This window comes from Myotis daubentonii, chromosome 2, assembly GCF_963259705.1.
Source record: "Myotis daubentonii chromosome 2, mMyoDau2.1, whole genome shotgun sequence".
NCBI classification, from domain to species: Eukaryota; Metazoa; Chordata; class Mammalia; order Chiroptera; family Vespertilionidae; genus Myotis; species Myotis daubentonii.
In genome coordinates, this window is record NC_081841.1 from 163,659,479 (window position 1) to 163,685,843 (window position 26,365).

The window sequence follows — 26,365 nt, forward strand, 5'->3', positions numbered from 1 at the left end:
TTTCCACACTCTTTTATGCTCTCCCCTTCACAGGGCTGGAAGCCTGAGAACCTTATTTCCCAGACTCCTTTACTGTTGATGTTCTGGGTGCACATTATATTCTGTCTATGAATATAGACAGAATGTCTATTCATACAAGGTTCTGAAGGTAGAATAAGGCTCAGTGAATCCATATATGAAAAAAATAAGAATACCTTTGAAATATAAATAACAATTTTCCCAATTTATTGATTTTGTCAATTTAGAATTGTAAAGAGCAGCGTGTTCCCCTTTAAAGTAAGGCATACCTGCTTGTTCCACATTTGCTGCCAGCATTGAATTCTTTAGTAGGCAAAAAGGTGAATTAATTTTTTCCCTCTGGCTTACTTTTTATGTGACATTATTTGAGAGACTAAGCTCCGTATTTTCAAACAGATGACAAAGTGTCACAAATTTAGTAACAACAGTAGTGTTTTATCATGATTTCTTTACAGTATGAACCTCAGAGTTATTCCTCTGTGCCTCCCTGATGAAATCACTTTGAGAGGCAACATTAATTCAGTGATTGGGAAGAAAGGCGAGTGTGAGGAGAGCAGTATAATTTTCATCTAAAGAAATAGCACTAGATGTTCGAGAAGGTAATTGCATGTATTACTGAGCAATGTGATGACTCTCCCACATGAATAGTTCACCTCCAACAAGCATTCAATCAGTGGAACTATCAACAAGATCTGGCCTTTGATAAACACATTCACTTTAAATAGAGGTTCCTGAGATGAAAGGTTTGGTTTCTTTCAAGGAAAGAGATTCATGGCACTCAATCTCTGAAGCCTGAAAAGATGAAAAGCTGCCTCTAAACCCATAAAATTATGCTAGAATCTTCTTTTAGACAGAAGAAAGACAGAAGATGTTACTAATTAATTCAACTCCCTCTTCTTTTGGTAATTTTTTTCCTATTTTATTTTTTTATTGAATTTATCATCCTATATAATAAAAGCCTAATATGCAAATTGTCCCCTCGACCGGGAGTTCGATCGCTTGCTATGACGTGCACTGACCACCAGGGGGTGGCGCAAAACATGGCGGGTGTCAGCGACACGCTGTGACTTCTTGCCAGCTACCTGGGGTTCGGGGTGAGAGGAACAGAGGTGCAGTGAGAATGCAGGGTGTCTGCCAAGCTCGCTCTCACTCCCCCTGTTACCCACCCCTGGGACACCAGGGCTCACGCACCAGGGAAGCTCCCGCGCTCAGGTGTCAGGTGCCCGTGAGGAGCCTGCCCCATACCCGTGTGGCATCTTCTGGGTGAGCTGGACCACAGCTGCCAGGACCACAGGGGCAGGTTGGGTTCCTCTTGAGTTTGCACAGGAGCTGGTCTGCGAGGCCGGCCGGCTGGGAGAAAGCGTGCTGCCCACCTGCCTTCCATGTGGTGCCCCAGCCCGCAGCATCCGGCCACGCTTACTGCATCTCTGCGTGGGGACTCGGGTGCCATGACTCAGGCGGAGGGAGATGCATGGGGGCCTGGGGACCCAGGTGCTGCCCAGGGCCCAGAGGTCAGCTGGGACCTGCCCTTTCATGCCAGATGCTTGTGCTTCGAATGCCGGCCAGGCCTAGGGACTGCACCCGTGCATGAATTTTGTGCACCAGGCCTCTAGTTGTTTAATAAAATTATATAGGTTTCAGGGGGTACAATTTTATAATACATCATCTGTATATTGTATTGTGGGTTTACTACCCCAAGTGAAGTCTCCTTCCATCACTATTTATCCCCCCCAAACCCTCTTCTACCTCCCCCCACACTCTCTTTTTTCTCTGCTAATCTCCATACTGCTGTCTGTCTATGAGGTTTATTTTATTTTATTTATTTTGCTTAATCCCTTTACCTTTTCCACACATCCCCAACTCCCTATTTATTTCTGAAATGATTTCTGGCAACTGGCTATCCTATCTAATAAAAGAGAAAAATGGTAATTGGCGTACGACGATACCCTTTTCATTGGCTAATCAGGGCTATATGCAAATTAACTGCCAACTATGATTGGCAGTTAACTGCCAACTATGATTGGCAGTTAACTGCCAACTATGATTGGCAGTTAACTGCCAACTAAGATTGGCAGTTAACTGCCAACAAGATGGCGGTTAATTTGCATATGAAGGCACAATGCAGGGAGGCGAAAGGGAAAGCAGGAAGAAGCCCCCTGCCACTGACAGTGATCGGAAACCCAGGGGGGAGCTAAGAGCTGGGGCCGCCTTTGCCCTGCCCCCCAGCCATGATCGGAGAATCAGGTGCCTTTGCCGCCCTGGCCAGTGATAGCAGGAAGTAGGGGTGGAGCCAGTGATGGGAGCTGGGCATGGTCGAAGCTGGCAGTCCCGGGAGCTAGGGGTCCCTTGCCTGGGCCTAAAGCGGAGCCCACGATCGCGGGGCCGCTGCAGCTTGGGGTCCCCTGCCCAGGCCTGACACCTCTGCCGGAGGCCTCAGGCCTGGTCAAGGGGCCGATCCGGTGATTGGTGATCGGAGGGTGATGAGGGTCAACTCCTCTGGCCGAGGCATCAGGCCTGGGTGGGGGGCGGAGCCGGGGATTGGGGGGATATGATGGTCCCCTTTCCTAGGCCTGAAGCCTGGGTCAGAGGCGTCAGGCTTGGGCGGGGGGTGGAGCAAGCGATCAGAGGGAGATGGGGGTCCCCTGCCCAGGCATGATTCCTGGGCCAGAGGCCTCAGGCCTGGGCGGGGGCCAGAGCCAGTGATCAGGGGAAGATGGGGGTCCCCTGTCCAAGCCTGACACCTCTGGTGGAGGCGTCAGGCCTGGGCAAGGGGCCGATCAGGCGATCGGAGGGTGATGGGGGTCTACGCCTCTGGCCGAGGCATCAGGCCTGGGCAAGGGGCCGATCCTGCGATTGGAGGGTGATGGGGGTCAACGCCTGAGGGCTCCCAGTATGTGAGAGGGGGCAGGCTGGGCTGAGGGACACTCCCCTCCCCACACACACCCAGTGCACGAATTTTGTGCACCGGGCCCCTAGTATAATATAATGGGGAAATACTACTACTTGGCCTACAGTAAAATGAGATAATTTCTGAGGTATCTTCCATATCACACTTTTTATGAAAAAAATTTGGGAAGTCTATTCTTTAAACGTCATTACAAGTTGTTGCTGGAGAATTCAGTGGGCCAGATTTTGCCATTGCTCATGTGGATGGGGTTCTTAGAGTACCAGTGAAATAAGCATTTTCCAGAAGCCCCCAGGGGACACTGAGACGTGGTAAAAGACTTTATTTGCATGGAGTTACATTCCTCAGGTTGCAAAGTCCCATGGCCCTTAAGTGAGTCCTGAAAAAGGGGCAGCTGTGGACTCAGTAAAGCCAGAAGCAGAGCCAATGTCCAGAGCTTCTGTTCCATGTCGCAGTTCAGCATCAGGCTAATTAAAGACCATTAGTCCATTGTGTGGAGTCCACATGGCTGTGGGCCACATAGGTGAATGCAAGAGAGTATACACCCTGCAACAGGAGTTCCAAGAGAGCTAAAGGCCAAGAGCCAAGAGCCAAGAGCCAAGGGAGAGAACTCCCTTTGTCTAGGAGTTTAAACATTCAGGTTTTGAACCCTTGCAGTGGCCACATCTATTCTGGCCACTGACTTGTTCCCAGGTATGACTGATAGATAAGCACCTTTCCACATCACCTGGACTTTACTGGGCATGTGTCTCTTGCCCAGTTCCTTCCCCAATTGATTTGTGGGGAAGGGACTTGGAGAATGTTAAATTACAGCTTTCTGGCAAAGCTGTATAAATGGCATGCCTATATTACTTAGTCTTTGCTTTATTCCTTTCCTGTTAAATAATAACCAGATTATTACAACAGTATCTAAGGGACCATATTAAGGTGAAATTAATAATATGCCTCCTTATGGGGGGTTTAAGATAGACTTAAATGCATCCTAGAATCTATGATGTAGTTGGACTGTTGTGATTCTGAAGCATACATGTATCCACAAAGTTGATGTAAAATTAGTTCCCTGAAAAATTAGGAGATAAAGTTTTATTCTCCATTCTTGTTGCTAACTTGGTGAATTTGGCAAATTGTTGTCACACATTTAGTTAACAACAGGAGAATGTTTTTATTATAATCTCTATATTACATGAATTATAAAGCTAAGTAGGAGGGGAGGAGGTTAAGAAGACAGTATGCTAATAAAAATAACTCGAATTGTGGGAAGCTGATTGTAGGATTACTCAGCAACATGGACTTTCTTTCCTGACTGAATAGATTTCCTCTTGAAGCAAAGGGTGTCTGTTTTATCCTACTGAGAAATTTTTCTAGCCAGTATTTTACAAGAAAACATTTTAAAGAGTTTAAGCAACATAATTCATAATAGCCCAATGATGAAAGTACCCAAGTAAGTATCATTGACAGATGAATGGATGAACAAATGTGATATACATACAAGGGACTATTGTTATTCAGCCTTAAAAGGGAATGAAATTCTGATGCATTCTGAAAGTGAAATAAGCCAGTCAGAAAAGAACAAATATTGTGTGATTCCACTTACATGGGGTACCTAATAGCCCAACTTACAGTGACAGAAAGTAGAATGGTGATTACCAGGGGCTGGGAGAGGGGGGAATGGGAAGTTAGTGTTTAATGGAAACAGAGTTTCAGTTTCAGAAGTGAAAAAACGTTCTGGAGATGGGTAGTGGTGATGGTTGCATAACAATGTGGGTGTACTTAAAGCCACAGAACTGTGCACAATGCTTAAAATGGCAAATTTTATGTTATAACATTTAAGAAAAAATGACTTCATGCTTATCTATTTTCCTAATTTAAGAGGGGAATGTTTCATTTCTCCAAAATTCTGTGGTTCTGAAGTCAGATAAGATAGGGTTGTATCCAGATTTTGTTTTATAATTACAATTACAAATATGGAAGGTAAATTAAGAAAATAATGTTATCATAGAAAATTGCCTTTTAGGAGATTGTGTACATAACAGTTTCCATTAAAGATGTAATATTACCACGTTTTCTTATTATTGAACATATTTTTAAATGCACATTTCAACATCAAGTTAAAGATACTTATGAAATATTTTCTAATTTCTAAGTGAGCCCCACTTATTGATGTTATGTTTCTTGTTTCCTTATGAATGTTTGACCAAATCTTACTCTTACTTTTATATGATGCTTAAAGTATTCTAATTATACCCCCACAGTTGCTTATTTTTCTATTTATTTTCTGATGTAATAACTCAGATTTCTGATGTAAATTTTCATGCCAAATAACACTATAGTTTCATGATAATAACACTAAAGTGAGAATTATTTTTCCATTTTTTAAGGACAAGTCACAGTAATTTATCAGGTGTTTTAAAATTCTGGTTCCCATCCAAAAATATGTATGATATTTATTTTAGAAGATGTCGCCCCCACACTTTCAGGATGGTGGGGAAAAAAAAAAAAAAAAAGGAGGACTCCAAGCATGTACATACAGACATATTTTGGATGAAATAGAAAGCATATCTTGAAATTTTCCTCTAGATTAATTCCTTTTAATTATGAGTATGTTATTAAATTTTGAGAGACATTTTTCCTAAATGCTTAATTCTTTTATAGGTAAAATGATTTAAAATAAAGCAATTATTACAAAGAATAAGCAATAACTGGTAGCATTGCACTGGATTTAAAGGTGAAAGCATTTATAATGCAAGCAAAAAACACGTGGAAGTTTTAGGAAAGTTATTAGCAGAGAAGTACTGCATGTCCTGAGTGGAAACAGGGGTGGAGATTGGCAAAGCAGAACAAGTATTGTAAAATGCATCTTGGGCAGCAGCAACTCTGGCTTTGGACAGATTCCTTAATTTTATTTTTCCTCCCAAGTCTGTTGCAGAATGGGGAGGTGTTTTTGTTGTTGTTGTTGTTGATACTATAACAGGTGCCACCCTCCCCTTTGTTCTCCTCTACCCAGCCCCCTTCACACCCCCGGCCTTCATCACATTGTTGTGTATGTCCTTGGGCTATGTATACTAGTATATGCATATATGTTCTTTGGTTAACCTCTTCCATTCCCCCACTTCCCTCCACTCTGAGATCTGCCTGTTCCATATATCCATGCCTCTGGTCCTATTTTGTTTGTCAGTTTATTTTGTTTATTAGATTCCACATATACATGAGATAATATCGTGTTTGTCTTCCTTTGACTAGCTTATTTTGTTTAGCATGATAATTTTCAGGTCCATCCAAGCTGTCTCAAAGAGTAAGAGTTCTTTCTTTTTTACAGCTGTATAGTATTCCATTGTGTAAATATGCCACAGCATTTTTAAAAATTGATTCCAGAGAGGGAACGAGAGAGAGAGAGAGAGAGAGAGAGAGAGAGAGAGAGAGAGAGAGAGATGAAAGAGAAACATCATTCAGTTGCCTCTTACACATGACCCCCAGCCAGGGATCAAACCCTCAACCTAGTTATGTGCCCTGACCTGGAATCAAACCCATGACCTTCTGGTGCAGAGACAATACTCCAACCAACTGAGCCACACTGGTCAGCACTGTACCACAACTTTTTAATGCACTTATCTACTTATGGGTACTTGGCTGTTTCCCAATCTTGGCCATTGTAAATAAGCTGCTATGAACATAGGGGTGCATATCTTCTTTCTGATTGGTGAGATTATTAGGATATATTCCCAGCAGTTGGATCACTGGGCCAAAAGGCAGTTCCATTTTTATTTTTAAATTCTCACCCAAGACATGTCTTTTCACTGATTTTTAGAGAGAGAGAAAGGGAGGGAGCAGGGCGGGGGGAGAGAGAAAGGGACATTGATGCGAGAGAGACATCAGAGCAGTTATTGGGGTCTTTAGCAAGGCAGGTTTTGTAATTTGATCATGGTAGGCCAATTAGGAGGGGAGAGGAGAAGAGCATTTCTTTTTTGAAAGTTTAGTTGTGAAGGGGAGTAGAGAAGCAGAGAGGTCACTAGAGATAGATGCAGGAACAAAGAATTTATTTAAAACAGAAGTGAGCAGTCTGAATGCTGATGGGAATAATGAGGAGAGAAGGAGATGTGGAAGATGCCTGGGAGATGAGAGATTCAAGGAGTTGGGGCTACTGCTTATTCTGTAATGGGGTATTAAGCGTATTATATACTTAATCCATTTCAATCCTCTCAACACCACTAGGGATAAGCATCACAGTTTTAACATCTTGTTACATTTCAAATGGCTTGAAAGTCTAATGAGAAAGGCCCAGGTTTACACATCTATTAGGAATCTCCTTGATGTACAAATGAAAATGCAGATGTTTCTCTACTACTCCCCTTGGCTGCCTTCCAGTCACTGCTAAGTTTGCCCCCAGAGGGGCTCTCTCCCTCAGTTCTGACTTTATGTCGCTGTACTACTTTTATCTCTGTGGGCAAGTTCTCTTTGCACCGTGTCTCCTCATTTTGAGAAAGTACCCATGAGACCAACAAAAGTTAATGCTGATCACTTCCCAAAATGCATCTTGGATTTATTCACCTGAGTAACCACTGTACTATGCACTGCTGAGCAAGCAGGCATGGAGCTTGTGTTCTAAAAATGTGTGTGGAGGGGGGGCGAGGGGTGGAGAGGTGGTGGTGCCAATGATTGACAAGTGAACCAATAAATTAAAAAGCAAGATAATTTCAGATAATGATGAATTTTCTGAAGAAAATAAACCAGGGAGCCCTAGCCAGTTTTCTCAGTGGTTAGAGCGTTGACCTGCAGACTAAAAGGTCCCACGTTTGATTCCGGTCAAGGGCACATGCCTGGGTTGCGGGTTCGATTCCCAGTGTGGAGCATGCAAGAGGCAGCCAATCAATGATTCTCTCTCATCATTGATGTTTCCATCTCTCTCTCCCTCTTCCTTCCTCTCTGAAATTAATAAAAAATATATATAAAGAAAATAAACCAGGGAAATGTGATGCAGAATTACTGAATGTTTATTTTAGATTGGGAAGTCAGTAAAGTTCGTAAAATTCTATTACAAATCCTTCTTCTCCAAGGTGAGGGTGGAAATGAAGAGAACCTGACTTGACCCATGGGATGCAATGGGATGAATCAAAGGAGTGAGGTGGAAGGGAATTTGGCCCACCCATTTTATTCTCATTTCACAGAGAAAGATCCAGAGATCAGACTTACCCATCCTACTCAAGGCCCTTTAACTCAAAAAGGATAACACGACCATTCCAGCATATGTCTAGTTATTCCTTGAACAAAAGCACCAGTTCTAGGCCTATAATAGTCTCTGGGAAACCTTGGACAAACAGCCTACCTTGCTCTGTAAGTGAGGCATTACCAAACTAAGGATGTTAGGGCTACATGATGTATGTACAAGAGCACTGTGAATCTTTTGAAGCTAGTGGGCAACATCAAATCAAAATGTTCACTGCCACACCATCTCACCATTGTAAAATGTCATTTTTTTTAGGTAGTTGGTCTTACAATTCTGCCAAAGGCCACTTAGTCTTTCCCTTCTCTTCTAGGAAGGAATGTGCCTAATTTTTCCCAGAAATATGGGTGTTCCCTTCAGAGAAATAGATTGCTCAAGTTTGTTCGGGGGCAGCCAACTCTAGAAAAATCACAAAAATTAGGGCATGATTTATTGTTTTCATATCTTACAAAAAGAACCGCACAGAAATCTAAGGCACTGCACTGTGGCCTGTGCTTCACTGTGGCAGGGAAAGATCCAGAGTTGTTATTGCCTGATTGGTGTGAGAGTCTCCTCAAGCCTCCGACCAATATCTGGCGTATCCTTGAAGTATAACTATGGATCACGGCTTGGGGAGCTATGGGGAAGTGCTCCCCCTGGTTAGTCTTTTAGCCTGTATTCAGTTAGGTGACTTTAATTGAAAATGTCTATGCAAAACCAGGAAATAGTCTATCTATTTTGAAAGAGAGTTAAGGGAATGAAATAATTAGATGGTTTGAAAACAAGACTTATGAAGAGAAGATTAAAGAAGATGGGGAATATTGAAGACAAGACTGAAGGCATCAGATCCAGTATTGAAGATTTTAACTCTTTCCTCCCCACCCTGGGCAGGACCTCAAGGTACTCCCTTTGAAAATCCCTGGAGTACCTCCAGGAAACTCTCCAAGCCAAGCCCGTTCCAGGCCTCCTTTTCTGGTATCCCTCCTCCCTAAATCTCCAATTTTTTCATACCTGGATTGTTTATTACTCAACTAAGTTAATTGTCTTAGTCAGCTGTGTTGTTTTCTGGGTTTCTACCCTTTTCAGAAGAACGATTCACCACACCCATTTGATGACTAAGTAGGCTAAGACCCTTCCTGTTAGTTTCTGGCACATGGCTTGTGCTTACTAAATGTTTTGAATTGAATAGTCACAGTATCTTGGCACAGCTATCTTACTTTAGTCTCGTGCTTCATGGACCAGTGACAGAGAGAGGGAGAAAACAGCAGTTCTCTACAGCCACACACATTCCCAGCAGCTTGGTTTTGCCATTCCAGCTCATGTCCAAGATCTTTAGAACAACATCAGTTTTCTCAGACTGGTGTATGCATTGGAACAGGTCAGCTGCCAGAGCACGCAGTTTAAAAACTCCAACGTTTAAAATTTGGATTAAGAATCCAAAATAAAAGTTTATTTGTCACTCATTACATTCTTAGTTTGGTTGGCTGGCTCTACTGGGCAGCTTTCCTCCAAGCAGCAATGCAGGCTCTGCATCATTCTCTTGATCCTTAGATATCACCACTCAATGGGTACAGGGAAAAAAAGAGAGAAATTGGTGCATGAGGCCTAAAAGTCATATATATCACGATTCATACACTATTACTATTCACTATGTTCCTATTTCATTGACCAACACCCAGTCACCAGGCGACATTCAAGTGGAAAGGAGGCTGTGACATATCACTCAGCAGTGTCCTTGGGAAGAAAGGAATAATCGTTTGGTGAACAACTACCTCGTTGCTGGCACAGATGCCATTAGTGAGTCTCTGTTTCTATTTGTCAAATGATTCTAACTAAAGTGTTAAAGAAAAAGTAAGGCAGCCTTAAAGGGTTTATACAAAGTCCTCAAAAATTCTTACAGTTAGAAAAACATTATACTCCGATATACCGAATTATAGAAATGAAATTAGATATATGAAAGCATATTAAATTTTAAAATATGCATAATTAGTATACCAGAATTGTGACTTTGCCACTACGTTAAAATTTTCTCATGGCAAAACAATTAACAGTATTATAGCATACATTGAAGACAGTTTGACCCTTTTCCATTTCTCTCATTTTTCATATTTTCAAAAGTAGAAAAGCCCCTTTATCTTATCTGCTTATAGGTGTAATCATGAAAAAATGAACGAACAAGTTAAAGAAAGAAAAAAGGGAGGGAGGAAAGAAGGAAGAAAGGGAGGGAGATAGGAAGGAAGGAAAAAAAGTCATAGTATATAAGCACTCCCACATTTATGACCATTTTGGTGCTGTTTTCTTAAACTATTGATCCCATTATTTTTGAAAATTTTCTCCCAAATGTGAATAGAGAATGGGCAGAATTTTATTTCAGTGTTTATTTTGGCATCAGGTTTAATTATTTTCTTTTTATTTAGTTATATCAGCTCATCCCTCTGTCTACCAGCATTCACCCAGGCAGGACTCCTAGTGCAGGAGTTCTGTGTGCTTCTGGTGGCACACACATTAAAAATAATAAAGTGCAAGCAGTTTCACAAACACCGTAACCTGGAGGGAGTTTGGGAAGAAGAATAGACCCAGCGTGCAAAGAATATGTAGAAACATAGCTACAAACCTGATAAGAGATCAAAGAACCCAATGTTCTCTTGAAGCATTAACTTTACGAAACTGTTGTCTGAGAAGCTAAATGGCTCATTCAAACGGTGCTATTGGGCCTGAAGGTGGAAGAGACAGAAAGGGCTCAGAACAGAGCGACAAGCGGCCTCACTAGCAGTCTGACAGGTTTGGTGTTGAAAATTCTTTCTATATTCAAGGAACTAAAGCTTAATGTCTTTTCTTATCCAGCCATTCTTTTGTTCCTTCCTCTCGCATAGAGCACTTCCAATGTGAGAGACACTGGACTAGACACAAGTCAGTCAATACATCAGATTGAGGAATATCAGCTAACACTGCCCAGCAGTTCAAGAACCTTAAAGTCATTGGCAAAGGCTGAACAGTGGGTGCATCCAGAGGGCATGGCCCGAGACAGCACAGACACCTGTGAACAAAGTGGAGCGCCATCCATGGAAGCTCAGACTCTAGCTTCTGGATAGAGGATTAGATTGCATGAGAAGCAAAGCACGCAGGGAAGTATGCTGGGTGGGCCCCATTCCTTGCTTCCTTCTACCTTGCAATCTCATTCACCCAGTCAACATTTATTGAATTACAAATGTACAAGACAGCCGGGGGTAATGGAATGATATGTGAAACACAACCTGCTTTTTAGGAGTGTACAGTAACTGTAATATAAAATGGCTGGGGCCATCTGAAAGATACAATTAGGACCACTGGGGGTGCACATCTCTCTGGTATTTGGCAATAAGAGGGAAGCTTCTGAGAGAAATTTCTAGAATCGATTCCACTGCATACTTTAACTGAGCCCCTCAGGTCTCAAACTTGGCAGGCACTTTAGAATCATAACTTTTATCATTGCTTATGACTAATTTTAATTTTACAACCTGTCCTCTAGGCTAGGTTTTTTTGCTTGCAGTAGAAACAGATATAAAGCAATCCTTTGGTGCTCATAGTCACTGTAGTTTATAAAGGCCTCTTCAGGAATCTTAGATTCACTAATTCAGGTTTTTTATCTTTTCGAGTAACTAGAATGAATCTAGTGTTCCCAAGTGGCCAAATATTTAAGGCGTGCCTGATTCTACTGCTCACATGCAACTCTCTTTTATGGAAAGAAAAGGAAAGGCAAATGAAGGTCATGTGGATTATTAGAGAGGCGATTAGAATAAAACGTCAGAAAGTCTATTATAAGATGCCTTGCATTAGACTCAATGATTTGCTTTTCTATGCATTCACTTGAAAAAAAAGTATTTCCTGATAAAAATATATGTAAATATGTTCAATATATTAATTGCAGTTATAATTCAGACAGATTGAAGAAACTGTCTTGGACCAAGTATCATGCTTTCTCCCTTGTACTGTCAGCAAGTGAGGATCAGTCATCTCAATCTGGGGAACAAGGATGTGGTCATTTCCCATGGTCTCGGTTTGAAGTACCCAGAGCCGTTTCCTCCTAGGAGCCAGGGTGCCGTTGAAGTCCCCACACAGCTGGCAGAGCTCTGCTTCCGGAAATCAAAACAGATTGGCCCTGACGTCTGTCCTAATTCATTCACTTATGCCTAGAATTGCTAACGATTCTTAGATACTTTGAACATTTGTAAACTATAGTTATAGACACATTTCCAAGGGCCATTCAGCAGTAGCTGATTTGGAAAATGCTTCTTGCATGTAATGTCATGGCATACAGATTGTTCTACTTTAAAATGACTGTGAGGAAAAACTACAGGCTGGAAATAATGGAAAATAGTATATGCTGAGGCCTTAAATACTTTTTGGTTTTGAAGTCTAGGGTGCTATGTAATGCTTAGGATGCTTGTTCATGGCCTCCCTCCTCCTAGCCCAGTTCTCTTTTCGGAAAGATTTTTAAAGAATAAGAGCTGAGTGCTCCAATGTCTGGCACCATTTTATCTGCATTTTCATAAGCATTTTAGCAATCCGCTGAGTCATTTCTTCCTCACCTCCCACAAATAACGTGGGTAAAATAGAGCCACGAGGATTTTTTTTTTTTTAAGAGTAAGAATTCTGACTTCGGAATCTAAAAAGACACCACTTTCATTACAAACACACATAAACAGCAAAAGACCTACCAATACAGCTGCCTGTAAATGTTCCATGCCGCCGACACCAGTGATTTGTGTTTTGGAGTATTATCCTTGATCTTCTGTCTTGGAGGCAGCGTTAAATCGCAGTGTGCTGGGAGACTGACCTCATTACATTACATGTGCTGAGTCACTGTCCTACTACTGCTGTCCCCAAGGCCCCGGGCAGACTTTGCAGTGTCGTCCCATGGTCATAAAAATGTGCGCCAGTAAAAATCCGCTCAGGCTTGTGTGATATTGTCACTGCTGTTTCTCATTAATGGCACGTTAATGTGATCAAGAAGATTCTCTCAACACTCCAGCCCCTTAAACAACCAAATAAATGCTTTAAAAATCCGGCAAAACAGCTTTCATTTTAAAGGTAGGATCTAAGGACTTGCCTTGTCACATCCCCAGTGTTTTGACTGTCCTCTAGCGGCTATTCTGAATCCTCTTATGTTTCAAAAAGAATTTATTGTTTTGTTTCTTTCCTGGGTCTCAAATAAAAACCTGTCTGCCGGGAGTTGCCCTTTAAGAATGCAATGCTTTCATGTTTGAAAAAGAACAGAGAATAATGATGAATTCTAATCTCTGTTTTGCCTCATCTTTGTTGCAGTTTGAAAACCCCAGACCTCTGAAATGGCTACGTAAATTTACCCACTGTCTGTGCGGCCTCCACCAGAGAATGCAATAGTTTTCCCTCGTTCTTTGAAAAACAAATTGCTTTTATCTGCACCACTCAGTTTAAGGGACAACTACTTCTGGAATCCTATCCAAGCTCTTCACACTCAGAATGATTTTTACTGCCACTCTAATGATCAGCCAGGATGCTTATTTGTAATCACCAGCTTTCAATAATTTAAGTAGGTAGTTGTTCAGCCAACTATTTTTATTCAAAATGTGACAGAAGCTAAAATCGCATGTTGAAGTTTATCCAGATGCTGTCTTCTTTTACGACACGCTAACCGATGCAGAGCAATTGTTCGTTTACTTGTAACATGTCAGAAGCACATCTTTACTTCATGAATCTAACCAACAATCTAAAACGAAGTCTATCATTTATGTATCGGTTGAGTTGCTCACCAGGACCAGCAGGCAGGGCATGGTAAGGATTAATTCAGCGTGCTGAATCATCAGACATAATCACACCCATAAGTCGTGGTTATTACACTTTAGAGAGGAGCTTTCCTTTGTCTATTTGCATTTCAACAAGGATTATTTGGGTGGTTACATTTTTCATTAATAATAATAAAGACCACTGTGAATAAATTTGTCAGTATAAGTATCACTAAATATTTCTGTAAGGCCTTAAATGTCCTTTTCCCCCAATTTTTCTTTTATACTTTTGTATATAAAATGTACCAACTTCTTAGGGTGAAGAAGAACTAAATCAGACAGAATCCAGATTCCTTAAGAACAAATTTCTGCTATCTTTAAATTTTATTTTCTCATCCAATAATTACTGCCTTCTGGGCAGCAAAGGAGCTTACTCTAAAAAGTTCCAAAGCTATAAAATTGCAAAACTGAGAAGTCAGGTTAAACGTTTTTTCTGCTTTGTAAAATTTGTTAAGTTTTTGCCAAATCCCCAATTTTACACTGAAGAAGTTTCAGGGAAAGCTTCTGTTGTCCTTTGTTAGGGTCCTTGTTAAAAAAAAAAAAAAGTCTCCAGAGTGGCTAATTGCTGTTAGTGAATGCAAATAGAATCAGTTGCCTCAATGCAGCTTAATGATCCTTTTGCCTGTTCCCCTCTCCTGTTCTCTTTGTGGCTTTCCCAAGTCTTCATCTCTCTCTTCAAATATCCCCTCAACTCCCTACACTCACATCAGCAGATTACCTTGGCTCTTGGCTAAGAGAAGAAAGTCTCTACTTGCAATAACTCCCTCAAGTTCCTTCCACTCAATAAACATACCTATCTCTGCAATGTCAAGAGTGGGATCTGGGTGGGGGGCAAGGAGACTCCTGAATTTTCCAAGACCAACTCCTCCACTTCACTCTCATTTCCTCAGAGCCCTTGCTCCATCCTTGTCTCTTCTCTCTCACATATCTTCAACCTCCTGCTGGTCACTGACTTAGTTCTCTCAGCTTATAAACCTGACACAATCTCTTGCAGAGAAGTATTGAGTTAGGGTCCCTGAGAGTCCCAGGTGAGGGTCCCCAGCTTCCTCCTGAACGCAGAGGCCACAGGTGGCTGCTTTGACAGAAGCTGCCAAGCTTTGGGTTATGTGGCGCTGCCACCCTGGCCTCAGGGGTTTGGGTTATGAATAGGGGTCATAGCTAAAGGCAGTTCAGATGGGAGAGCCAAAACTACATGCTGTCTGAGTCCTGTTTGGGTTCCTGTTTGCCAGCAATAGAAAGCTATTCTGGCTAATTTCACCTCAATACAATATTCACTGGAAGGATGTCTGTGGTTCACATATCTACAGGGGCCTGGAGGACTTGGCTTAGAAAAGAAGAAAAAATCAAGGTACGAAAAGAAGAAAAAATCAAGGTACTCTTAAGAGTGCAGTGGGAAGCACAGCAAAAGTTAAACAAGAAGAGCAGTGTGTGAGCCTGCTGCTTCTGCTACTGCCCCCTTCAATGGGGGTGGTCTGCAGTTGTCCCTACACTTGTCTGACTGACCTAGGCCAACTGATGTGCTTCCCCATAGCCAGGCCATTTAGGAAGAAAATGCAGGGCTCCTTGCATTCTAGGCATAGTAAGTAAGAGATTCCCCTAAAAGGAAATGGGAGTGTTAACAGGAATTGGATGCTGGACAGCCCACACCAAGAAATGGTAACTATAAATAGTTCTCTACACAATGAGGTGCTCTTCTGAAGAGCAAGGACGTGAGACACAGAGAAAAGAGAAATAGAAAGCAGTAGAAACATAGAAGCAATAGCCAAGAGAAGCAAAGATGGGATAGACTCAAAGAACAGCTGGAACATAGAGATATTGTCATGAAAATGGTAGAGTTGTGAGAAGGAATAGATTGGTGTCTACTCTTAGGGGGTGATGAAGCAACTGGTGACCATATGTGCTGGATTGCTTGGGGCAGTGGAGCTGGCTCAGTTCCGGAGGAGCATGTAATCTTACCTAGCTCACAGACTTTGGAATCAGAGGATCCAGGAGCTGAGATAAATCCCAGCTTCACCACTCACCTGCTGGGTGAAACAGGACATAATTTTTAACTGCTATATCCTCACTCTCCTCATTTGTAAAAATTGTACCTATGTCATTTGGTTGATGTAAGAATAAAATCATAATGCAATAAGTGATTAGCATAATTCCTTGTATATTATATGTAAGCTGCTATTACTACTATTTTATGCCTTTCATGATTTCACAGATCTATTCCTTTATCTTCATAGAAAATTACAACTCACCTTTTAAGATCCAGCTCAGATGATACCTTTTCTATAAACCCATCCAGGAATCTTTCCCCTGCCCCAGGCAGAACTTACAACTCAGGTCAACACTTATTAAGTGGTTATTATGCAAATTATAGTATTAGGTCCTAGAGATATCAAAGATGTCAATTGTTTTGTTCCTCAATAGCGTATAATTTAAAGGGAGAAGCAGAGACATAAATATACAACTTTAATATCTTCCAGTAAATACCATGATAGAGCTATGACAGAACGATACCTTGCATTTTCCTCCATTTAAATCATATCTCTATTGCAGCAACTATGCCATTATGAGTTAGTTGTTTGCATATCTACCTCTGTCTTTTTGAGCTCAAGAATATATCTTACTCACCTTTTTATACCCAGGATATATTAGCCAGTGGTTCTCAACCTTCTGGCCCTTTAAATTCAGTTCCTCATGTTGTGACCCAACCATAAAATTATTTTCTTTGCTACTTTATAACTGTAATGTTGCTACTGTTATGAATCATAATGTAAATATCTGATATGCAGGATGATCTTAGGCGACCCCTGTGAAAGGGTTGTTCGACTGCCATAGGGGTCGTGACCCACAGGTTGAGAACCACTGTAGGCACTAAATATTTATTGACTAAAGTATGATTCCATTATATTTTCACTGAATAAATTATTAATTTTTAGAAATATAATTCCTAATATGTTATTACTATTTAAGGGTACAAGTTTTATCCTGCAATTCTATAAGTTACTTCCTTACCAGAAATTAAGGTTCAGTCACTGTTCAATGTCACCTCTAATCTGATTGAAAAAAATTTTTTTCTAATATATTATTTTTTAATATATTTTTTATTGATTAAGATATTACATATGTGTCCTTATCCCCACGTTACCCCCTACCCCCCCCCGCTCATGCCCTCACCACCACCACCACCCCCCCCCCCCCCGTTGTCCGTGTCCATTGGTTAGGCCTATATGCTTACATACAAGTCCTTTGGTTGATCTTTCCCCCTTACCCCCACCCTCCCCTACCTTCCCTCCAAGGCCCGGCAGGCCAATCAATGCCTCTCCGTCTCTGGATCAGTCCTTATTCATCAGTTTATGTTGTTCATTATATTCCACAAATGAGTGAGATCATGTGGTATTTATCCGCTCTCCATTCCATCCATGCTGTGGCAAATGGTAAGAGTTCCCTTTTCTTCTTCCTCTTCTTAAAGAATACCTTTCAGCATTTCATATAATGCTGGTTTGGTGGTAATGAATTCCTTTAGCTTTTTCTTATCTGTGAAGCTCTTTATCTGACCTTCTATTCTGAATGATAGCTTTGCTGGATAAAGTAATCTTGGTTGTAGGTTCTTGCTATTCATCACTTTGAATATTTCTTGCCACTCTCTTCTGGCCTGCATGGTTTCTGTTGAGAAATCAGCTGACAGTCGTATGGGTACTCCCTTGTAGGTAACTGGGTTTCTTTCTCTTGCTGCTTTTAAGATTCTCTCTTTGTCTTTTGCTCTTGGCATTTTAATTATTATGTGTCTTGGTGTGGTCCTCTTTGGGTTCCTTTTGTTTGGGGTTCTCTGCGCTTCATGGACTTGTAAGTCTATTTCTTTCATCAGGTAGGGGAAGTTTTCTGTCATTATTTCTTCAAATAGGTTTTCAATATCTTGCCCTCTCTCTTCTTCTGGTATCCCTATAATTCTGATGTTGTCCCAGAGGCTCCTTACACTATCTTCATATTTTTGGAATCTTTTTTCTTTTTTGGTTGGGTATTTTTTGTTTCTTTGTATTTCAAATCTTTGACTTGATTCTTGGGATCCTCTTGTCTGCTGTTGGATCTCTGTATATTATTCTTTATTTCAGCTTAATTTCTAGTTGGTCCTTTTTCATATCCTTGAGGGTCTCACTAGATTTCTTGAGGGTCTCACTAAATTTATCGGCGGTTTCCATAAAATTCCTGAAAAACCTTATAACCGTGGTTTTGAACTCTATATCCAGTCGTTTGCTTTCCTCCATTTCTGTCAATTGTGAACTCTTTCTTTGTCTCCACATTTTTTATGCTTCCCTGTGTTGGTAGAGTGGTTTTGTGTGCTAGGTGTCCTTTAGGGCCCAGTGGCTCAGCCTCCCCCGTTACCTGAGGTGGACACTCTTGGTGCACCCCCTTGTGGGCTTTGTGCACAGTCTTGTTGTAGTTATGCCTTGATTGTTGTAGGATCACTGGGAGGAATTGACCTCCAGGCCAATTGGCAGTGAGAATCGGCTGTGTCTGCAGTGGGAGAACTTCTGTGCTGAAGACACCCTTCTGGGGCAAGACTTACTTCAGTGGGGCTTTGGTGCTCACTGAGTCTGCCCCCTGGGTGTGTCCCTTATGGATCTGAGGAGTTGTAATCTGGATGGTCCCCCTCTGACCACTGGGTACACTGGTTCTTGGAGGTTACCCAGCAGGAGCTATGAAGAGAACTGCAGATTCCCCTTCCTTTTTGTGAGTTTGGAGGTGCCCTGATGAGGCCCAGCTGTGAAGCAATGCAAGCTGCTGTGGGGCCTTGGGCCTTCTCTTGGAAGTTCTGGGTTGTGGCCCAGCTGCAGTTTGTTAGATAATTTTCAAGTTGCAAAGGGCCAGGGCATTCATACGCAAAAGCCTCTGCTGCAGCCTGGGTGGGGCGGGGTCTCAGGGAATCAAAGGGCGGAGCAAGGAACTATGGCGCATTCTCAGCCCTGCCCTAAGGGGCCACGGGCGCGCGTCTCAGTGTCCTGATAATTTAATTGCTGCAAGCACCTCTGAGGGAAAGCTGCCCTCCAGTTCCGAGTTCTGCCCACTGTCAGACAGTCCAGTTTCTCCCCGTATGAGTCCTGGGTCCCCAGAGACTTCCCGGAACCGGAGTTCAGAGCAGTCGGGAGCTTGTGACTCCCTCCCGATTCAAAAAGACAGCCACGTCCTCAGGTACCAGCCCCTTTCCAAGCACTCTTGAGCCTCTGTACCTTTGCACTTTACTTCTGCAGCTCCTGACCCTCAATGTGCTTTTCTCTTTCCTTCTAGTTGTAGAATTTCCACTCCGCCAGCCTTCCTGTAAGTTCTGGATGATGTCCGTTTTGTCTTTTTATTGTGTTTTGAAGTTGTTGTAGGAGGCAGCAATTTCGGTGTTTCCCTATGCCGCCATCTTAGTTTCTCCTCTAATATATTATTTGAAAATTTTTTTTATTAAAGTATAGTTAACATACAATATTATTTTAGTTTCAGGTGTACAACATAGTCATTCAACATTTATATACCTAACAAGGTGATCACCACAATAAATTTAAAAACCATCTGGTTGAAATTTAAATGAAGAGAGGGAGATACATCTGAGGAATACCAAACTGAACCTTAAGGGAGTCCCACACATGCAAGATAAAGGCCAAGGTTGAGGGATGGCTGTTATAAGAGGGAAAGTAGGGCTAGGAGAACAGGAAGAGACAGAGATGGAACTGGACAGACACAGATGGGTACAGTCCAAGGAAGAGGTGGGGAGGGGGAAACTCGGAGACTTCTACCATGTGAAGGGGAAGAGAGGCCAGGGTTACTGGAGCAGAACAGGGGAGAGAGTGGAGGACAGAGAGGTGATGCGGGTGAGGGAAGATTTATTTGTTTGGGAGTTATGTGAACCGTTGGCATGCATAACAAATGCTCATGGAAGACTGAATGAATTATCTAAGTGTAACAAGGGTGGATGGGTGGGAAGGTCAGAATAATGGTTCCTGGTTATCAGGTGGGAGAGTAGCTGCCATCATCCCTGCTCCAGGGGAGCCCAGGGGAGTGGAATAGAGCTGGGATGAGGACCCAAGAAGTAGGGCCCAATTCAGGTTGTGAGATTGTGGTGTCCTTCTCTCATCTGAGCTTTATGTTGCGACCCTGTACCAACCAACAATGCATGTGGCACCCAGTCCCACCTGGGATTATTGACCCACAATTTTTAAATGTCATTTTCTCTGCTTTTGACCTGTTTGGCAAATTTTATCAATGACAATTTTCTTCATCTCTGGGTCTTCCTTTATAGTTTGTGTCTACAATTTGTATTAATTTATGTCTAAATACTATTAAAAATACAATAAAGCATTATGGGAATGCTGAGTAACTAGATTATTTTTTGCTTGTATGACTCAGAATTGGCAACTTTACAATTTGTGTTTTATCTCCTTTGGCTGATTACCTTGATCAATCAAGCCAAATGGAAATAGGGCCCACTTTAGGTGGGGGTAGGGCACAAGCAAGTGAACTTTGGCCAAATTGAGTTGACAGTCTTTCAGGGCTGGAAAGAATCTTGTCCAATTTCTTTATTTTGCAACGCGGAAATGGAATGTAGAGAGGCCAAATGGCTTGCTAAGGCTACCCAGTGGAAGCAGAAATAGGAAGCCACATTTTCTCTCCTTGGATGAATTATTATAGAATCATTAATATTTGGTAGAGACAGTAGCAAAAACTCCATTCTTTAGTACTGGGTAAATGAAAGAGGAATTTTTTAAAAAATTTAAGTCAAATTTAATTTACCTTTTCTTTATGTATAATCTCCATTTCAAGTAGGGTCTATTTTCAAAATCAGAGGGGAATTTGAGGAGGACAGTGAAATGTTTAGATTTACACTTTAGAAAGTTATTCTAGTAGGAGTATTCCTGAGTACTCTGAGTGAATTAAAAAACTCTATTCAAAAAATTTCTCACTGTGCTTTTATTAATTCAAGCTAGTTTTATTTGTAGGATTTATGTTTTTGACGTGTACAAGAAACATATTACCCTTTTGCTACCATCACGTTTCCAGATAGTGCCATTTGTTTCTCCTTGAATTGGCTTAGTTCAGATAGTTGGAACTTTTGAGTTGCACTTAACAGGAATGATCACTTTGGTATCATTCATGCTCAGTGACCTTTAGAGCCCATTGCAATGCAGAACAGCACACCTGTTACTGCACAGTCATCCATGGAGTCTTCCTAGGAACCCACTTTATAGTTGGAGTGTGATATATCCTATACTTACACAGTCTGTGATTTACTGCCGTAGAATAAAACATTGCTATATCTCATGGAGATTTATGAGATATTAGTTCATTTAGTTTGCGCGCGTGCATGCGCGTGCGCAATGGTATGGGAAATAAAGAATATCATGGTCAATAATCTAGTTGGGGAGGAAAAGCATAAGTATATGAAAATTTCATTAAAAGTGAAATATTTTACCAAGATGAGGACTCTCAAAATAGCGTATATTTGTATTGATTTTTCAAGTAATATCTTTCAATGTTTGAACATCTAGTCCACACACCTTACTTTTAATTCCTGTAAGAGAGATTTCATATCCATTTTGCTTATAAGAAAAAATAAAATTAAGAGAGATTAATAGAAAGTGAAGGGTTTGTGCAAATTAAATCTGGGTCTGTCTGTAGCCACAGCCCCGGCATTTCTCATAAAGCATCTGCAGTGGACATTTATCATTTTCTGTCCATCCAAGTACCAGGATCCACTTTTTGTGTTTGAAAAACGCTCTCCCTTATGATGCCTTGCCAAGTACTCACCTTTGCAGGTTCCTTGCAGTTAGGGTGTGGGTTTAGGGGTTCTGCCAATCAGATCCACCTGCTCTCCAAAGTATGAATCAGTGACCAGTGACACCCAGAAGCAGGGGCCACCCAGAATGTAAGTGGGCAACATGTGGGGTTGGGGTGTCTGGTTGCCGAGACCGCCTGAATGTGCTGCAGCGTCTGTCCAGGAGGAGTTTAAAGATGTCTTTACTTGATTAGTTTTGTGGTTTGCTTTTGGGAATTGTTTGTTGCTGTAAAATTCCTAAGTTTGCTTTTTCAGTCTTCTCAAGAGAATATGTGAGCTATCCCATATCTTTTGAATAATTTACATTAGCCAGAGTCAGTTTCTTTTATTAGCATCCAAAAACCCTGATTGCTACTGGAAAGTGTACCAGGAGAGGTTACAGGTAATAGACCTTCAGACAAAAAAGGAGGAAACTGGAATTTAGTACCTGTCCTTGGAGGGAGTAAGGGGAAATGGAAGTCAAATTGATGTTAAGAAACTAGACCTGACCAACTACTGAAATTTGTGAAAAAAACAGCTAATTAAATTGTCACCCTTTGTCCCCTTAAGTGACAGTCCCATTAAAGGCTGGGTTTGTGAGACAAAGTGATTGCTGCAAGAGGATAGTTCAAGGACTGAATAGTGGTGCAATAGACAGTTTACCAACAGAAAATGACAAATTCACTCCTTGACTCTCAGTTCAAGACCCCAACTGAAAACCGGTCACTTTCTTATGGTTCTAAAAGAATGTATAATCTCTTTTAGTCACAGTGCTGAGGTCATTGGAACCTACACTCAAAGGTTTAATCCTCCAAGTTGCTTACATCAATCTAGTATAACATTTCCTAGTCTCTTATGTGAACATTCCTACTTTGACTAACATAAGATGCTAAGCAGAAATCCTGACATAGGGTGTAGATATGTGAGAGGAGTTGGGTTGCTCAGTGTTTAAACATTCAAAGCCACTGAGCCCCCATTCTCTCCATCCCCTTCCCTCAGTGAAAGCATGGCCCAAGGCCTATTACAAAGTCAACCCAAAAGAATTACAACATTTTTTAAACATATTGCAGAAATCTGGCAGATACATGTGGGAATGTTTTGAGGATTGTTGGCCAAGGATGGAGGAACGAGATTTAGATCAAGAAGAATGTGTCACTATGTGTACAGGTACTTACATGTAAATGTTTATTCATCTGGGGGTGATTTTGGTTACTTTTTTTAGACTACTGACTAAACTTGGACTCAACAGTGACCTTGACATCTCTGGCATAATAGAGAGGAAGACATTGAAAAAACTATAAGATGTATAGAAGTGGGAGTGAGCTTCTGGTTTGCAATCCATTCCCTGTAGCCCCAAGGCCTTCACTGAGTCATGCCTTGAAAAACACATTGGTGAGGAGAGTCCCAGCCTTTTAGAAAATCTCTATAGAGACTGTTCTTCATGGGCCTAAAATGCAGTGAGAGGAGATTCATGGGCCTAAAATGCAGTGAAATGAGCTTTCTGATTTCACTGAGATACTAGAATCCCAGAGTGGCAGAAGCCTTGTAACAGCATGTAAACATTGGAGGCCATTAGAGTTGGGCAGGTGCATAGGGAGGGAGAGGGCAGGTCAGTGTAGTAATCAAAATGGTCCAACCTCCGACATCTTTGTGTTTGCTAATCAGTCATAGGTATTCTAGAAATGAACTGTATGAACATTCAATTTGTAAAACAACACCACCACCAACCAAAACACAGAAACTCGAGGTATGGCAATCAAAGTCCCAACTTGAACTATCCCATAAGAAAGGGTTGGCCTTTTACCCAATTTTCAAACTTAAACTCCAGACACTGAAAGGAAGGCTAGGTTCTTGAAAATAAATTTGTGATGTTATTATAAGTGTGTATTTCTCCTGGTCTTCTGCCAAGGGACCTTTGTCTCTTGGGATGACTATACTTTGGAAAAGGCAAAAGCCCAGACCTTTCAGGTGTAATACAACAGCTGCTCTGAGCTAACACTGTTTCCGGGGTTGGGGTGGGGATCCAGAACACCACTGTGCTCTGTCAGTCAGAGTGAGGGCTATGGGGACCAGGTAACAAATGAGGTTTTGAGCTGAATCTACTTTAGTGGAACCTGGGCTCTGTTTTTTAACTCTGTTCCTGATTTTATGATTGAGATTAAAACCCTCAGCAACCACAAAATCTCCTTATTGACTTCCTGACACATGGAATAAGGGTTATTATGATTAGAAGTGCTGAGTAAGATCCCCTGGATTCTTCCTAATGCCAACCCCCATACTATTTATTTATTCATTTTTTTCAACAAATTTTTGTTGATTGATTACTATGTGTCAGACACTATGCGCTGTTAATTTATTAGTAACAAAACAAACAAACATTTTTGCCTTAATGGGACAAAAATACTAGAGGAAGAAGACCAAATAATTGTCAGGTAGTGTATTAATGCTATGAAAAAAAAATCTGGAGTGGGGTAGGGGGTGGAGGGATTGCTTCATGTCTCATACAGCTAATTGGTATCAAAACCAAGGAAATGGGGGCTGATGTGGGGGCCCTGGACCTCTTATGGTGACCAATGTAGGTTGAGGGAACAATGAAATAATATCTAATACTAAATGCAAAAAATAATAAACAAACAAACAAACAATTTCACGTGACAGAAGGAATCAAAGTCACCAAAAAGGACTTAAAAGATACAGGGTGATTTTTCCTATCTGATCTCCATTTAGCTTGCCTACGTGGCAGATGCAGGAGGCAGATTGGTATTGGAGAAAAAAGTGTTTGTGTTTCTATATTAGGATCTAAGCTAAGCATGCAACTGAGAGAGAAGCCAGCTCATTGCACTGATAATTTTGATAGTAATTTTAAGTGTTTAGCAGCTCAGCAGGTCTCCATGGAGTGGTGCTAGAGAGTCAAGTACTATACAGTATTTGAATATTATCAGCTGTAGGCTTGATTGGTTGTTATATTGTTCCTTTTATGAATGGCTTCCTTTTCCACTCAGTTTTATCATCATTAATCAGCAGGGTAGCCTGTTGGGTGTTGGTGTCTAACCTGAAATTAAAATCTGTTTGTTCAGGATGGTTTCATGGATGCTTAGTACAGCAAGAGAAGAATGATTTATGCTAAGGTTTATCTTTCAGTGCGTTTGTTTTCAGAACTAAGCCAGTTTGATTATATTGAGTGTATTAGCTTTTGTCCTTGAGCTGGGTAACTTTGGAATCGAGCCCAAGCATTAAAATACAACAACAACAACAACAAAAAGATTTCCTCCTATTTAATGTAGCTCTTTGTTAACAACCTTAAAAAAATGATGTCAATTCCACTCTTTTGCAAAATATGACAGTTGTCCTGAATTGATCTACAGTAATTAAAAAAAATTGTTATCAATTTTTTATTCTGCTACAAAATAAACATTTATTACAGAAAATCTGGAAAACCAGAAAGTTGGAAAGGAAATTTATTAATTCGCTATTGATGCGTGAGAAATTATCACAGGCGTAGTGGCTTAAAACAACACATATGTATTGTCTCACAGATTCCATGGGTCAGGCGCGTGGGCACAGCTTCACTGGGCCCTCTGCTCAGAGGCTGCCCTCATGGAGCTGGTCAGGTCGGTGGTCTCATCTGAGGTTCAGGGTCTGATTCCAAGCTCAAGTCACTGCTGGCAGAATTTATTTCCTGCAGCACTACCGCTCATGGTGGTGCCACTTCGTCATGGCAGTCACTCCTGTGAGGGAAGATCCAGGGTTTTATGTTGTGGTTTTGTTTTTTAAAGGGCTCACTTGATTAGGCCAGACCCACCCAGGATAATCTCCTTTGTTATTAACTCAAAGTCAACTGATTAGGGACTTTGGTTACCACTGCAAAATTCCTTCATTTTTGCCAAATGTATCTTAATCACAGATATAGGAGCTCATCATATTCACAGTTTGGTTAACAAACACATGGGCAATCTTAGAATTCTGCCACCATAGGAAAATAATACTCAAATTATCCTATATAATAAGGAGATAATATGCAAATTAACCCTCACACCCTCACAAGATGGCTGCCTACGACCAGGCTGGCAGGGGGGTTAGTGAGGGACGACCAAATGACTGAACAGCAGGCTGCGTGGGGTGACCAGGCTGGCAGGGTTGGGGGGCAGTTGGGGGCGACCAGGCTGGCAGGGGGTGCAGTAAGAGGTGACCAGGCCAGTGGGGGGGGGCAGTTCAGGGTGATTAGGTGAGCAGGGAGGCAGTGAGGGGCGACTAGGTTAGCAGGGGGGCAGTTGGGGGCGACCAGGTCAGCAGAGAAGGGCAGTTGGGGGTGACCAGGCCAGCAGGGAGGGAGAAGTTGGGGGTGATCAGGTCGGCAGTGGGGGCAGTTAGGGGCGATCAGGCCGGCATGCAGAGGCAGTGAGGGGCGATCAGACCAGCAGGGGGGCAGTTAGACCAGGCAGGCAGGTGAGCAATTAGGAGCCCAGCAATCCAGGATTGTGAGAGGGATGTCCGACTGCCGGTTTAGGTCCAATCCCTGGGAGCGGGCCTAAACCGGCAGTCAGACATCCCCCGAGGGTTCCCAGATTGGAGAGGGTGCAGGATGAGCTGAGGGGACCCATCCCGTGAACGAATTTCATGCACAGGGCTTGCCATAACATTTTTCCTTTGTATTA

At 41.8% G+C, this 26,365-nt stretch overlaps 1 long non-coding RNA gene across 1 annotated transcript in view; it reads right to left on the bottom strand.

Annotated features, from left to right (window-relative positions):
* LOC132228458 (uncharacterized) overlaps positions 1-13,210 on the bottom strand; it is a 54,835-nt gene extending 41,625 nt beyond the window's left edge. Inside the window, exon 1 of the long non-coding RNA XR_009451353.1 lies at positions 12,818-13,210. This is a non-coding gene — a long non-coding RNA (uncharacterized LOC132228458). The remainder of the gene's footprint in view (positions 1-12,817) is intronic.
* Positions 13,211-26,365: the final 13,155 nt, after the last annotated feature.